This window comes from Euleptes europaea, chromosome 1, assembly GCF_029931775.1.
Source record: "Euleptes europaea isolate rEulEur1 chromosome 1, rEulEur1.hap1, whole genome shotgun sequence".
In the NCBI taxonomy this organism is placed as follows: Eukaryota; Metazoa; Chordata; class Lepidosauria; order Squamata; family Sphaerodactylidae; genus Euleptes; species Euleptes europaea.
The window spans coordinates 134,360,140-134,376,568 of NC_079312.1; the positions used below are offsets into that span (position 1 = coordinate 134,360,140).

Genomic DNA, 16,429 nt, shown 5'->3' on the forward strand with positions numbered 1-16,429 from the left:
CATTACTGACCCATGGGGTGATGTCACATCCCGACGTTTACTAGGCAGACTATGTTTACGGAGTGGTTTGCCAGTGCCTTCCCCAGTGATCTTCCCTTCACCCCCAGCAAGCTGGGTACTCATTTTACCGACCTCGGAAGGCTGGAAGGCTGAGTCAACCTTGAGCCAGCTCCCTGAAACCGACTTCCGTCAGGATCGGACTCAGGTCGTGAGCAGAGCTCGGACTGCAGTACTGCAGCTTACCACTCTGCGCCACGGGCTCCTAAATAAAAGGTACTAAATGAAAGGTACTAAATGAAGCCATTCGCATCTTTACACAATGTTGGGTTTGGGCATACTCTTTAGTGTTACCATTTAAACCTCAGGACTTTTTCTCAATATTTCGGTCAAAACCTCCACCCCACCCCCAGCCCCAATAATGAAGAAAAAGATACAAGGCTTTTCTGCAGGAACTATCACATTCTGGAAGAGAAGCTCTGTTTGAAACCAATAACCTCTGATGAAGGATGCATTTTAACTCAAAACACACTACACTGGATATAGGGAAATTAATAACTCCTCCCAACCTACTTCATTTCTCTTTTATCTAAATTGAACTAAGCCATGGAAGACCTTTAAAATACTACAGAATACAGAACATCAAGTATCTGACCCGGAGAAGTGATCTGGAACTCTGTCAAGCCCATTGGTCCCAAGTACAAGACGGTAACTTTCTGTACACCCAGCCTTCTGAAATGTATGTACTGCCTGGAACAGCATCAACTATGAACTAGCTCCTGTTCCACCAGAAGAGGAATCTGCTTCCTTGTTAAAGCCTCCTCCAGACACAGTGCTGTTCCTTTATACTCATGAACCGGTTTTTCAATGCTCTTTCCCAATGAGAGGAAACATTGAAAGCAGGCAGCACGGATCTGCCTGCATGCCAGCTCAAAGGGTCCAGTTTTCGGATCAGCCAGGATATGAGATGTCTGGATAAGGGATACTCTACCTCATGTTCCTCGCAAATAATTCCTGCAAAAGCAGGAGATAACACCATGAGTAACACACAAGAAAAAAGTATACAGAGGTTATAAAGAAATAAAGATATCATCAGCAACAAGCCTCAAATCACACAAAATAAAGCCAATAAGATAGGCATATAGAGATACAAACTTCCCCTTCATGCCTACACTAGACTACTATAATACTTCCTTCAAAAATGTCTCCCTCTCACTTTGTACCAACCCCATTACTTGGGTGCTGGGAAAGCCCATTCCCACCAAAACTGGAGAAACATACATAGAGATGGAAGAGAGGTAGCAGACCACCTATTTCATCTAGTACCAGGGGTCCCTATGTTAGGCCCCCTATCTGTCCCAGCACCACGGTATGTCATAGTGGCATATGGGACCAGATCTTACAGGGAATAGTAGTGCACTGCTCCTCCAAGATGAACCAAAGTTTCCAGGGCTCTGGAAGCGATCTTGGGACTTGTGTAAAAGATTTGGTTGCTGTAAGACAGAGATGGGTTGTTTGCATTGCCTCTGGCCCTCAAGGTGGGACAGAATGCAAGACAATGGGAATTAACAAGCCTCCCTTGCATACCTAATAAAGTGCTCTGAGCAGGCATGTAGCAAACTGATAGCCAATACATTAATCCTGTCAGCAATCAGAAACTATTCTTCTAACTCTAGCTAGTCTTTTCTACATATCTAATTCACCCTCTAGCTCCATCTTACTTAATAAGTTAATTAAAAACTATCTATATGTCCTCTCCTCCCTTCCTGGGAGAACTCCTAAAATATTTTCCCATATCTAAAACTATCCCAGTATCAAGAAAATTAAGGTATTCTCCTCTGTTGCCATTACCTCCTGTTCTTTCATACTCTAGTACCTAAACTACTACAAAATTAAACTTTTGTCCCTGACAGAACCCATTGTGTCACTGATTAACATACAGCCCCGGACTCGTTTTTGGGTGTAAATAGTTCCCCAGTCATAATTCAAATGAGTGTGTGTGTGTTAAGTGCCATCAAGTCGTTTCCGACTCATGGCGACCCTATGAATCAATGTCCTCCAAAGTGTCCTATCCTTAAAGCAGGGGTGGAGAACGTCAGGCCCGGGGGCCATATAAGGCCCGCGAAATCATTTGGTCTGGCCCTTCATGGGTCCTGGCAGATCTCTAGCTCAGAAGGATCTAAGACTGGTGATCCGCCCCCTCCCACGGACAGCAATAGCCTCTATTCAAGGCGGATTTGAGTTTGTTTTGCTGAGAAAAGGAACCTTCTTTTCCCCTTGCAGAAGAGTCATTAGCTATGGAGCTGCTAGGACCACCCAAGAAACTGTGTTAACCCTTTCCCACCTGGGCCGTGGAGAAACATAGCAGACACTTGGAGCAGTCTTTGGTCGTGCCTCTTGGCTAAATGTTTGACTGAATATAGCACGCTAATTTTTAAGTTGATAATTTTGTATGGCCCGTGAATGATGTTATAAATATCCAAATGGCCCTTGGCAGAAAAAAGGTTCCCCACCCCTGCCTTAAAGCCTTGTTCAGATCTTGCAAACTGAGGGCCATGGCTTCCTTTATAGAGTCAATCTATCTTTTGTTGAGTCTTCCTCTTTTCCTGCTGCCTTCAACTTTTCCTAGCATGATTATCTTTTCCAGTGACTCTTGTCTTCTCATAATATGTCCAAAGTACAACAGCCTCAGTTTAGTCATTTTAGCTTCTAAGATCAGTTCAGGCTTGATTTGATCTAAAACCCATTGATTTGTTTTTTTGGCCGTCCAGGGTATCTGTAACACTCTCCTCCAACACCACATTTCAAAATAATCTACTTTCTTCCTATCAGCTTTCTTCATTGTCCAGCTCTCACACCCATACATAGTAATAGGGAATACAATGGCATGAATTAACCTGATCTTGGTTGACAGTGACATATCCTTACACTTCAAAATCTTTTCTAGCTCCTTCATGGCTGCCCTTCCCAGTCTCAATCTCCTTCTGATTTCTTGGATGCAGTCTCCCTTTTGGTTGATGATGGATCCAAAACACACAACCCGTCTTTGCAAGTGCAGACTTTCTCGCTTTCTCTCTGACAGACACTGGTTGTTTCTCTGTTTTGGTGCTGCAATCGTTGGATGTCTCTACAGGAAAATGAATATCACCTCTCCAAGACCTTTTATCCTTGTGTCCACCCCCTCCTCTCTTTCATTTCTTAGGCTCTTGTATGTTTCGGGTGAGACATTCAGGTTTTGTATGTGTGTGTGCTTAAACTTATTTTCAATAGAACTCGTTAAAAATCACAAAACTCTTATTTAAAAGGGTATTTTCACTGGTGAGCGCATCCCCATAAAAATTGGAATAAAAGATCCCATCCCCCCCCCCTCTCGCTAAAGTGTGGTCGCAAGCTAATGCCCTCATCTTAAATTGAGACTGTCTGTAAGGGATAATACCTAACCTTGTGGGAACTTTGAGAACAGGGAGTGGAAGCCACTACAAAATGGCTGCCAATGGCAGATGCACAATCACAAATGGCTGTCACAAAATGTCAGGCCCAATAAAAAATGTTGGCACAGAGGTTGCCATTTCTCATTGGTGACTCCCTGAAGATACAGAGGTGATGCTTCCCATGTTATTCTGAAGCACCTGTCATTTCAGTAAGTGGATGAAAGCCAGGCCTGGCTCTTTGCTTTAGAGAACAAACACTTTGTCAAAGAAACAAATAGGCACCAGGAAAAACATCTGTGGTGGACACCTCGGTGCCCATGAGTGGGACAGACTAGTCTATTATTTAAAGCCTATACCAAGGCACGTCATTCTTCTGCTACTGGCCATAGTTCAAGTAAGAAGTACAGGGTAAGGGCTGCCTAGGTTTGGGAGCAATGGCTTGTCGACAGCTTCAAGACAATGGTTTTCAGAAACCTCACTTGTGGCATCCTGGCCACTCACAAGTAAACTCTCAGACTGTTCAATATGGTGACTCCTGCTGATGTAAGCCTGGGCTGATTTCACAAGATGTCTTTGCATCCTTGAACATCTTGGCCTGCACAAAGTTCATCTTCCCAAAGAAGACGAACACCAAGATGCACATACATCATATCGAGAGGTCAAAATTGCAAGACAGAGCATGGATGCCAAAGGCTTCCATCTAAGGCCGTGTTGGCAAACCTATGGCACGCGTGCCGCAGCCAGCACACCGAGCCCTCTCTGTGGGCACGCGCGGACCCATCGCGTCTGCCTAGGGCTGTGCCGTGTTGCCGTGGTGAGGGCGCTGAGGGCGGCGCTCCTTCTCCCCAAGCCCATGCTCCCCAAGCCTGCGCTGGCGCCCTCCCTCTCTCAGCTGAGCTGTGGCCGCAGCTCAACTGTCTGTCGGGGCCCCACCCGTCTTCAGTTTGGACGGGGAGGCTGCGGCCGAGCACCTTGCCACGCCCCCCCTCTCAGCTGAGCTGCAGGGCTTCAGTTTGTCTGGGGCCCCACCTGCCTAAAAAAGCATTTAAAAAATTCTACAACATTTGCAGACAATCCTACAAGCCATCAGGAAATCTACAAGGAATTTTCTAGCATTGTAGCAGCTGCAAGGGTGAATTTCAGTAACAGATTTTTACAGTTAGGTAAGATGGAGACAACCCTGTGTTTTCTTACTTCTCCAGATAAAGCCAAATTTGAAGAACTTGATCTTTCCTGCCTACACTGGTTAGATTTAGAAAATCTGGAAATAGAGCTTTCTTGAAATTCTATTAGCTCCATCTGGAAAAATAAATTCTAGGACCTGCGTGAAACACTTGAGAAGATAGAAGGGATGCCAAAGGACAGCACAGTTAGTTCTGAAAATGAAATCCTTAAAGTGTGGAATTCTCTGCCAAATAATTTTAAGTCAATGAAAGCACTTGGGATTGCTTTCCTTACTTTGTTTGGATCATCTTATGCTTGTGAGCAGCTGTTTTCAGCTTTGAATTATATCAAATCTGACACCAGAAACAGGCTAACAGATGACCTGAGTGATGCATGTGTTGCTCTCAAACTTACAAAGTATGAGCCAAGGGTAGACAAATTATCAGCATGCACACAGCAGCAAAAATCACTGTTCAAAAAATTTGACGATGTCCTCAAAGATGTCACAAAAATGGTGAATTACATCATGGCTCGTGCTCTGAATTGTCGACAGTTTCAAGCACTTGAGGAGGTTCAGGCACAGTATAATTGTTTACTTATGTACAATAATGTCCGGTGGCTGAGCAGAGGACGAGTCCTGGAGAGATGCATGCCAATTGCAAACTTTTACCTTTCAATAAAAAGTTGTTTGTATCACTGAAAGCTCTGTTATTGGGTTTTTCTTTTAACGCAAAATATGTGAATGTATGAGTTGTTTTTTCTAAACTAAAACCTCAGTATTCAGGTTAAATTGCCGGATTGGCACTTGGCGATAAATAAGTGGGTTTTGGGTTGCAGCTTGGGCACTCGGTCTCTAAAAGGTTCGCCATCACTGATCTAAGGCATAAGAAGGGTTTTTCTTGAAACAAAAATCTGGCCCACTTCACCACAGACCCACATGCTTTGTCAGCTACTCTGTTAGTCTTCAGCAGCAGAACAAAATTCAAGTCCAGCAGCACCTTAAAGACCAACAAAATTTTCCAGGTGTCATAACTGCTGATTCAAGCTTTTCTCCTATTATTTCATTTTACACCACTTTACAATAACAGGCCCTTCATACTGGAGAGTTGAGACACCTCACCATCCACACCCTCCTTTTATTTACTAAATGGTCCACTGTCAACTTTAGGCATGTGGGGCAAAGTGGATTTCTTTTATTAGCGTTTTTTCTTTTATGCACAGGATTCCTTAATCCTGAACCAGCACTACAGATACAAATCAGGACTCCTCTCTCTTGGATCTTATAGAGTAGGGGCCCCCAACTTTGAAGAATTTTGAAAGAAGGAAGCGGTGAGCACCACCTCAATATGGCTTCCGAAGAAAGGCAGAGTCAAACAAAAAACAGCTTCCCTCCAATTAGGTCTCTTAAATGTTTACAAGTTACCTGGAGCAATACTGTTAACAAAACTTCCGTAGCTACTCCCATGAGGCTTCAGTACTGTACAAAGGTTCTGGTCATGTGGTCTAAGTCTACTACTGGCTTACATAATGCACTGTTGACACCCACCCCTCGGGAAGGTCAAGGTATACGGAAGGAAGCTTTATAGGTTCCGAATGCAGCAGGAAAGCCATTGTCCTGTTCCAGGTAATGTACCTATCTAGCATGTTACAATTTCATACTTCCCCCAAGGAACTCAGAACAGCACACTTGGTTTTCCCATTTTATCACAACAACCCTGAGGGGTAGGTTAGGCTGAGAATGAGTGACTAGCCCAATATTATCTAGCAAATTTCATGGCAAAATGAGGATTCAAACACAGATCCCAGCCCAACACTATAAGGACTTGTTTGTTACAAGTGCTTTAACAGGGTGGCATACTTGAACCTCACAATAAGTAATAAAAATACACAGGCACATCCTACTCAACTGCTTTAGTGCACTAGCATAAATCAACACATGATTTGCACCTGGATTACTGGCAACTATTTATTTTTATCCTCCCCCTTTCTGTACAGCATCTCTAAGAAGACTTTTAGTCTCAGAAAATCTTGGCCTGCCATCCCCTTCACATCCTGGTTATTCTAGCACTCCACTAATAAAGATTTTCTTTTCTTTTGTGAAGAGCCTTATTTGGCTCTGTACTAAGCCACATTCAGCAGAGCCATTCCCCTGACAATGTCCTTCTCCACAACCCGTGCTTCTAACTGAACATGGTTCTAAATTTCTGACAGAGGCAGGCATCTCCTTCATGAGCTCTGTTTCAACCTGCCTTGTGGCATTTGGAAAGCATACAATCACAGTCATGTTCTAACTATATACTGCTGAAATTCTAATTCTGGAATCCAATTCTTCCAGTGTGACAGCAGCATGCACTCCATGGTAATCAGAGTCACTCGTAGCTGTACCCCTCCTTCAACACATAATATAATCACAATTGATAAGAATGTGCCAATTGCCTTCTCTAAAAAAAGAAAAGAAAAAACAACTGTGCACGCACGCAGACACTGTTTCCTCCCACACATCATCTGCTGTTACTGAACACCTGCGTTGCAGCCCGCAAGGTGCTCCATTCAGCTATTGGTTGCTCTCGTGGCCAATGCCCAGGACTGCTCCATCAGCAGAGAACCTGAGAAGCAGACAGCAGTTGGTTAATCCCCTGGAGAGCTCATCAGTACAGCCTCAGCACAGAAGTGCCATAGACAGCACAAAGGCTTCGCCTCTTTCCCTCCCCCTCTTTGAACAATACAAGATCCTGTTGGCAGGTTTTCTTGAAACACTCCACGCTGGCTCTTGCACTACATTTTTTTCCTTATCAGAAATGGCCTAAAGTCGGATAGCTCTTAGTAATGATTTGGCTGAAAGCACACATTTCATATTGAAAACTTGGCACAGTAACCATCACATTTTGTTTCAAAGGCATGCAAGATAGCAAAGCATTGAAGATTTAGACAAAACTTTGCTAAGCAGAAAATTATACAAAATTATAATAATTTGAACAGAGGTGTAAATCTTCTAGGAACACCCCCATGCCACAAACTTTAAAAACATAGTAATTAGAAAATGTGTTGAAAAGATGAAGAACTAAGGCAGATGACGTAAACTACTATGAGACAAATTTAAGTAAGTGACCCAGTATTAAAATATGGGTGCTACAGGAACCAGAACACCTGCTTCATTACCAGCTTTAGAAGTGGATTGTGGCCCAAAGAGAACTTCCAATTCTTGAGGCCTTTGGCAGAATAGCCAACGCATCCTCTAGAACCCCCTACTAGAAAATGAAGATTATAAACCAGAAATTCAGGGCCTGCTTCTTCCCTTTTTTCTGAAGTTGGATACCTCACCTTCCTTTCAGAAGGTCTTTGAGGCCGTTCCAATTTAAAATCTGCAAGATAAAATCTGCATAACTTTAAAAACACTTCTCAGCGAACAGGTGAATTCATACAGTATAATTTGATTCTGTATATATCTTGGTCCCAGACTATTTAGAGTGTTACAAGTCAAAGCTAGCACTTTCAATTAAGCCATAAATTAAGTGTAAGCCAGTGAAGCTCTTTACGTACAGGTGATCTATACTCAGTGCAGGATATCCCTGTTCCTACCATGCTCACTGTATTTCAAACCAGCTGAAGTTTCCAATGGCTTTTCAAAGGTAGCCTCATGTGTGATGCAATGCAGTTACCTATCCAACTTATGGAAGGCTCTCTTTCCTAGAGTCACTACGTGGGATATTTTTTTAAAGCTGAGTTCTCTATTTACAAGGCAAACAGCTGGGTAGGGAATCTGGAGCGTAGCAGTGCCGGAGAGAAAACTACATACCTGCAAAATTCCTTACTGCCCAGGGGCTTAGGCAAAAGGGACTCCATCTGGGGGACAGGATCAGGGAAACTCCCACTGCTCCCAGTGATGTCCTTCAAAGACTGAGGCATATCTAAAATTCTCAATTCCTGGCTTTGGGACAATTAAGCTTACAGACAGGGAAATTCAAATAAATCCTGCTCTATAAAACAGAATCCGATTGTTGCAAAAAAAAAAAAAAGAGCATTTAAGTACAAAGTATTCCTAAAACACTTTCAAACGATCAAAGCTCTTTAAATACATTCCCTTATTTTAGCCTCTGCAAAAACTCTGTACGGTAGGTAGGTATTAATGTTCCCATATTGAAGAAGAGTTTCCAAAATAGAACAGCTTGCCTAGAGACTAGCTAGCTCATAACAGTTTGTACCTTATTCTCTTCACTGTCCTGCTATACCTTCTTTAGCCGAAGTTGTACCACTGTGTTCCAGATGCATCCCAGTTAACACTTCCTTGCATCACAGATGCACACAACATGGGGGAGATTTTCCAGACACAAAGCATCACTCACCGTTGTCGTCTGAGAAAGATTCAGTATAGCGTAGCAGACACTGCCTGGTCTTGCATCTGGGTAGCCAAAGCTCACATTAGGTGCAACTCATTGTATGGCCTGGGAAGGCTCTCTCATCTTCAATTCCCCATCTGTAAAACAGAAACGAAAGCAACCTACTCCATAAGCAGGGCAGTGTTGAACATAAAGCCTGTTGCAAACGACAGAACGGAAACAGATTAACAGCAGCAACACAGACAAAATGGGCAGAAAGCAGGGGCTATTAACTCCAGAGGAAGTACAAACAAGTTCCTCCACAGATCCTCAGGCAATACAGCAAATATCCAAAAACACAAGTCCCCCAAAATTGTCATGCCACACAACTACAATATCCCTAGGGGATGGTTGTAGAACGCACATCTCAGAAGCACATGAACGTAATCCCCAGTGAAGCATCTCCCTCTCAGGGACACTCTTAGGAGCTGAGCACATGGACCTCTCAATTATTCCCAAAGGAAACAGTGACTGATTCAAGACAAGCCACAGGGTTACTACTGGTCGTAAATAAGCATTATCACACCACAGTCCTGAGCACGAAGAATGATTCAAAGAAGTGAATAAGTCCCCACCAAGTGAGCTCACTTGAAGTCATGTCTTAAGGGGAAAATTCACCCTCCCTTTTGACTCTGCTGAGCAAACTTCCTGTTATGGAGAACCTTGGCTGCCAGCTGTTTCTAGGCATACTTTATGGTGCCAGCTCTCAACTTCAAAAGCCCTGCACAGTTTGGGCCCAAGCAACTAGAAGGACCAGCTACTCCTCTAACTGCTGAATTGGAATACAAGATCAGCACTGGAGGCCATGCATCCCACCAACAAATGCAAGATGGCTAGGGGCAGAGAGGGTTGTTGTTTTTTTCCTGTTATGGCACATAAACTGTCGACTACCCTCTCCAGAGCGGCTTTCCTGGTACCTTACTTAAATGAAGGCTTCGTGTCTAAAATGTATGTGCTTTTATTTTTTCCACGCACTGGCTGCCCTGGCCATTTTCGCAGCCTGCACAGTTTCCCCTGCTTCGCTGCTGCTTTGGAACACCTTTTAAGAGTTTTTTTCCATACCGTGAGCCACCTCGTGGATTTCTTACCTTGAAAAGCAGCCAGCAAATATTTCATATAAAATAAACAAGCCTACACTTTTATGTAGAAGAAGCACCTTGCTTGCACTTCTCCCAACTTGGCTTTCCCTTTCTAGCCCACATAAAGTGTCATTCATTTATTATTCTCCCACAGCCCTCACAACAGAGGTTTTCAAACTGTGTTCCAGGGAAGTTCCGGAGCTCCCTGGAAGCTTTCCAGAGGTTGCCCAGTTGAGAAATGATGAACAGTCTTGCTTAGTAGGCAGTTTGTTCATTACCAATCTTTTCCTTTGTCATACACAGTTCTGGGGGTGTTTAGGTGCATTTTGGACACATGCTCAAGGAACTGGAAAGGCCCAACAAGTCTGGCCAATCACTAGCATATCCTAGGGTGCGCTATGTATTCTCTGCAACACATGAGGGTTGTATGACAAATACAGGGGAGCTCTTCAGACATAAAAAGTATCCCCTGAAGATAGGAAGTATAACAACTACTGCCTTAGAATATTCACCACTATGGAACTCATATGCTTTGCAAAACTACCCAGTAGTATGGACCTGAGTTCCCTTTTACTGCCTTGTAACTACCTGCCTTCAACTGAACCAAGAAGAAGAAGAGTTGGTTTTTACATGCCAACTTCCTCTACCACTTAAGGGAGAATCAAACTGGCTTACAATCACCTTCCCTTCCCCACAAGACACCCTGTGAAGTAGGTGGGGCTGAGAGAGTATGACTAGCCCAAGGTCACCCAGCTGGCTTCATGTGTAGGAGAGGGGAAACTGATCCAGTTCACCAGATTAGCATCCACCGTTCATGTGGAGGAGTGGGGAATCAAACCCGGATCTCCAGATCAGAGTCCACTGCTCTTAACCACTACACCACACTAGCTCAATTGCCATTCTCTCTTCATTGCTCACTCACCTCTGCCTCTACAGCACCCAGCCTTGCCAGGAGGTGGTATTAGAACATTTGCTCCCCTTTCTCCAGACAAACCCTGGGCTCACTGACCTGCAAACTGGTATATGTGCACTTGCGCAATGATTCCTGCCTTGCTCCTGCAGTTTACCAGGCCTTCCCCAGTTTGTGTCTCTCTCTCATCCACTCTGTACTTTGCTCTCAACTCTTGATCCCACTTACCGCCTCCTCTACCTGTGTGGCTTACCAGAAGCATGGCCGCTCCTCTAACGATCAACCAATATTTTGCTCTGGATTACTTCTGTGTTCAAACATCAGCTCCTGTAACTTGCAACTCAAACACCAGCCTATGTTACAGCCTCAGCCCAAGCCCGATATTGACTGGTACGATCCTGGGGTTCAACGTTTTGCTCAGAACAGATATCCTAGTATCCCAAAACCAAATTTCACAAACGTTCCAGTATTTCCCCCCTCACAGCTGCAGGCCCTGGTTCCATCTCACCTGAAACCCTACTCCAGCTTGGCCTTACTGCTTGGCCTTGTTTTTAAAGGTATAAACCAACCCCAATTTCTTACAATATAATTTTCAGCTCATAGTTTCCACTCTTGCATTTATAGCCTTTCCACGCTTTGCTTAACCCTCTTTCCTTTTTCCCCTAACCATGTTACCCTTTTTGTACAACTTCTCTATAACTGGCACAGAAGCCTTCCCGTTTTGTGTGTCTCAATACCGGACTGACACAGTTAGACTCTCCTTAGTCATATTTCCCACCACCACCTTAATGCTTTTCTGTTTCTCTCAACCAATAGGCTTTAAGTTTTCTGTATCCGTTGTTTTCTAAGCAAACCAAAAACTTTTACAAGCAGACCCCGAGAATGTGAGCACATCATTCATACAGAGACCTACCATGAAATGTTATATCTGAATGAAATTAAATGACATGAATAAGCTAGATCCTTATGCGAACTGACTTTAAAGAAAATGTAAACATAGCCAAAAAAGAATATTTGCTTGTCTGTTTAGAATATTTTCATGCTGCCTCTCCAGGAACAGGCACAAGGTAGCTTACGAAATAAAAACAAAATATTTAAAAACATTCATTAAAATTCAGCATCTAAAAATGAAAGTATCAGTAGTGCCTTGAACTGTGTCTGTTAGCTTGTACTTAAAACAGAGAAGTTTAGGAAGAATCACCACATGTTAAAAAAGGAGATAAATCACAAGCAAACAAGAGGTGCATTGAGATCTCATATAAAAGGCATGCAAGACTACATATTTATATTATACTTGAAGAGTATTATCTTCCACATGTATTATATAGGCCAGGGATGTATCTGCACAGGAGCAGAGATTCAAACCATTGTCCTCATGTGGTACAAGATCCATGTTTTATGGCCTCCAGAGCCAATATGAATTATGCATTGCATGGGGGGGGGAGAAGGAAAATGAAATCCTCTTTCAGTGCTGGCAACAGCTCTATAAATTAAAAGTAAGCAGAAGAAACTGCTCATTAACAGCCTAATCCTATGCAGAGTTAGGCGTGACTAAGCCTATTAAAATTAATGGATACCTGACCCTGCATAGCTGCAGGATGTTAGCAAATAAAATATTTTGTCTCCACATACAGGCTCGGTTTTGATTATTGAATCAATATGGCATTTCCATATTGATTCAATAATTACAGCAAACTTCAAAATAAAGCATAACACGAATATGAGATTCCTCTAACAAAACTAGTAGGATAGTACCAACATATGCTGTTCAAAAAATAAACTGATTCCTGCTATACCTGGCCAATTAACTGGGAAGGAAGGGAAGGCTCCAGTTTCACCACTAGGTTCCAAAAACAGATAGTAAGCCATGCTTAACTCAGTCTTTTCTGAAACAGACTAGCATACCGTATATTGTATGTCATTCCCCACCCCTTCTCCAATATGCTGAATTATTTGTAAGTGCTAACTAACAGGGGAAAACCACAGACAAATACAGTTCAGGGTCCTAGCGCACAAATTCAAGGCGTGGGGGGGAATAGTGCAACCACACAACTGCAAGCTTTTCTTTTTAAAAGAGCATCCATTCTACTCAATGAACAATATGCCCAATACCCTGCACAAGATTCACAGTAAAGGGTACCTAAAGAGACACACCCAACGGGAAAACGTGCTCTCCCTTGCAGCCGCCAGAACCCAGAAAGTGGCACACCCCAGAGCTTTCCCCTCCACGGAGCATGATGCGCGATAAGTATAGCGCTGCTTTCATGTACCCAAAGAGCCAATCCCCAATCGCCCCAGGAGCCCAGCTGCCCCACGCACTCTTAACCATGCCTGATGCACTACTGGCGCGGCAAGTGATCACCAGGGGCACATACAACCCCCAAGCCCTTCCATGCCTCAGCACTATTCATCGCGCCATCCAAAACGCATTCGCCCAAGCCGGTAGCCCACATCACGGAACAGCCTGAATCCCCCCGCTCCTCGCTCCCATAGGGCATAAAGCCCCTTCGCGATCCCAACCTATTGCAGTTTCGCCTCCGCTAGGCAAAGCGGCACATCCGATGCGCCCCGCAGAGAAAAGGGCCCAAAGGAAGACCCCCACCCCGAGCACCAACCAGCGCTTCCACCCCCTCCTTTTGCGACAAAACGATGATGCACCTTAGCAGACACGTCGGGTCAGCGCCGCGGACCAGCCTCGCCCACGCCGCCCAGCCAGGGCAAACTCACGCCCAGAGGCCGCCACCCAGAACCGCGCGGCTCACGAGCAGGGTCCGTAGGAAGGCGGGCGCGCTCACGCGAAGCCACGCCCACTTTCTCCGCTTAACCCCGCCCTCCTCCGAGCGGCTGGTTGCTGGCCGGGGTGGAAGGGGGGGCGGAGCGGGTTTGGCGTCATCAATCCACTCTCCGCCCCTGCTCAAAAAGGAACCCCGAGGTTCGCGGTTTTGTATCTGCATTGTGGGAAGTGTTTTGCTGCTCCAAGAGCGGTCGGCGGCGTCTCTGTTCTGTGCGCCTATTCAGGAAGACCAGGCGACTGTAGCTACTTGAGCAGAGTGCCGGCATTGTGGAGCCACAAGCTCCCGAGTTCCCACCTAATTTACTTTTTAAAAATTATTTTCCACTTAAATCACATTTAGTTTCATCATTCAATGTATAACATAAACAATCTTTGTCTAAATATTGTCGAAGGCTTTCACGGTCAGAGTTCATTGGTTCTTGTCGGTTATCCGGGCTGTGTGACCGTGGTCTTGGTCTTTTCTTTCCTGACGCTTTGCCCGCAGCTGTGGCTGGCATCTTCAGAGGAGTAACACTGAAGGACAGTGTCTCTCAGTGTCAAGGGTGTAGGAAGAGTAATATATAGTCAGAAAGGGGTTGGGTTTGAGCTGAATCATTGTCCTGCAAAAAGTTAATGTGCTAATCATTGTCCTGTAAGTATCAAGATAATGTGCTAATGAGGGTGTGGTATGTTAATATGGAACCAGTGTATCCTGAAGTGATCTGCTAATCCGCATGGCTATTGTGGACTGTAGTCTTTGTTAGTCTGGAGGTTTTCAGGACAGGAAGCCAAGCCTTATTCATTCTTAAACTCTCTTCTTTTCTGTTACAGTTGTGCTGATGTTTATGAATTTCAATGGCTTCTCTGCAATCTGACAAAATAGTGAAGACAAATTAATGGTGAAGAAAAATTAATGGACTTTCTAAACCATCTCAATAATATCCATCCAAACATTCAGTTTACCCTGGAAAAGGAAATTGAGGGTACACTCCCATTTCTTGATACCCTTGTCATCCGTAAAACAAACTTTCAGTTAGGTCACAAGGTCTACCGGAAACCAACTCACACAGATCGCTACTTACACAAAAACTCCAACCACCACCCCCGACAGAAAAGAGGAATAGTCAAAACATTAATGGACCGTGCCAGACGGATCTGTGAACCACAGTTTCTCAAGGAAGAAATTAATCATCTAAATCACGCACTGCTAGCAAACGGCTATTCCAGAAATGAAATCAGAAGGGCCATTAAACCAAACAAAACCCAGAAAACTCAGGAAAAACAGTCTCCCATAAGAAAGGTATCCTTGCCATTTATTAAAGGAGTCACTGATAGGATGGAGAAACATTTGAAAAAACATAACCTACAAACAGTGTTTAAACCCACCAAGAAAATACAACAGATGCTACGATCAGCAAAAGACAAAAGAGACCCCCTCACCTCTGCAGGAATATATCGTATACCTTGCAGTTGTGGACAAGTTTACATTGGGACCACAAAACGCAGCAGACAAACAAGGATAAAAGAACATGAAAGATACTGCAGACTGAGCCAACCTGAGAAATCAGCAGTGGCTGAACATGGACTGACACAAACAGGACACAGGATCTTATTCCAAGACACTAAAAGACTGGACAATTCTACCAACTATTTTGTCAGATTGCACAGAAAAGCCATTGAAATTCATAAACATCAGCACAACTTTAACAGAAAAGAAGAGAGTTTAAGAATGAATAAGACTTGGCTTCCTGTCCTGAAAACCTCCAGACTAACAAAGACTACAGTCCACAATAGCCATGCGGATTAGCAGATCACTTCAGGATACAATAGTTCCATATTAACATACCACACCCTCATTAGCACATTATCTTGATACTTACAGGACAATGATTAGCACATTACCTTTGATACTTTTTGCAGGACAATGATTCAGCTCAAACCCAACCCCTTTCTGACTGTATATTACTCTTCCTACACACTTGACACTGAGAGACACTGTCCTTCAGTGTTACTCCTCTGAAGATGCCTGCCACAGCTGCTGGCGAAACGTCAGGAAAGAACATACCAAGACCACAGTCACACAGCCCGGATAACCAACAAGAATCTTTGTCTAATTGCTACAAATAATTCTATCTTATTGACTTCCCCTCCCCCTCCTCTATCTATTTTATATATCTGTGGTTCCCTTTGTAATTAAGTTCTAATTCATTATAATATTTCATATATAAGTTTAACTATATATCACACTTTCTTATAATCTAAATTATAAAAGTAATATTTTTTCTACTTGACCTAATTTAAACTCAAAATATAAAAGTGTTACCCGTAAATTCCAGAGTTAGCCAGGTTAGTCTGCTGCAGCAAAATAAAACGGCAGTCTAATGGCACTTCAAAGACTAACGAAGTTTATACTAGCATATACTTTATTCAGATGCAAAGAGTGAATAATTTTTTGCAGAGATTCTTTCTCGGAAATTAGAGACATGGGAGGGTTGTAGCGTTTTATTTTAGAGCAAACCTGAATCCTTTTTAAATGCATTTAAGTCAGTGGGTTTAGAAGGATGTGAGTCTTTCTAGGACTGCACTGGTCTATAACCCTAATACTATTGCGTTGTTTGCTGGATGTTTTGTTGAATTGTTTTCTATATTTTGTAATGAGCCTTGAGTCTCAGTGAAAGGCAGGCTATAAATTTAACTAA

The 16,429-nt window shown here is 43.5% G+C and overlaps 1 protein-coding gene across 4 annotated transcripts in view; it reads right to left on the minus strand.

Annotated features, from left to right (window-relative positions):
* TBC1D16 (TBC1 domain family member 16) overlaps positions 1 to 9,053 on the minus strand; it is a 68,629-nt gene extending 59,576 nt beyond the window's left edge. For all 4 annotated transcript variants that reach the window (XM_056863928.1, XM_056863910.1, XM_056863918.1 and 1 more), the window contains exon 1: positions 8,936 to 9,053. The gene's annotated coding sequence lies outside the window, so the exon portion shown is untranslated. The remainder of the gene's footprint in view (positions 1 to 8,935) is intronic.
* Positions 9,054 to 16,429: the final 7,376 nt, after the last annotated feature.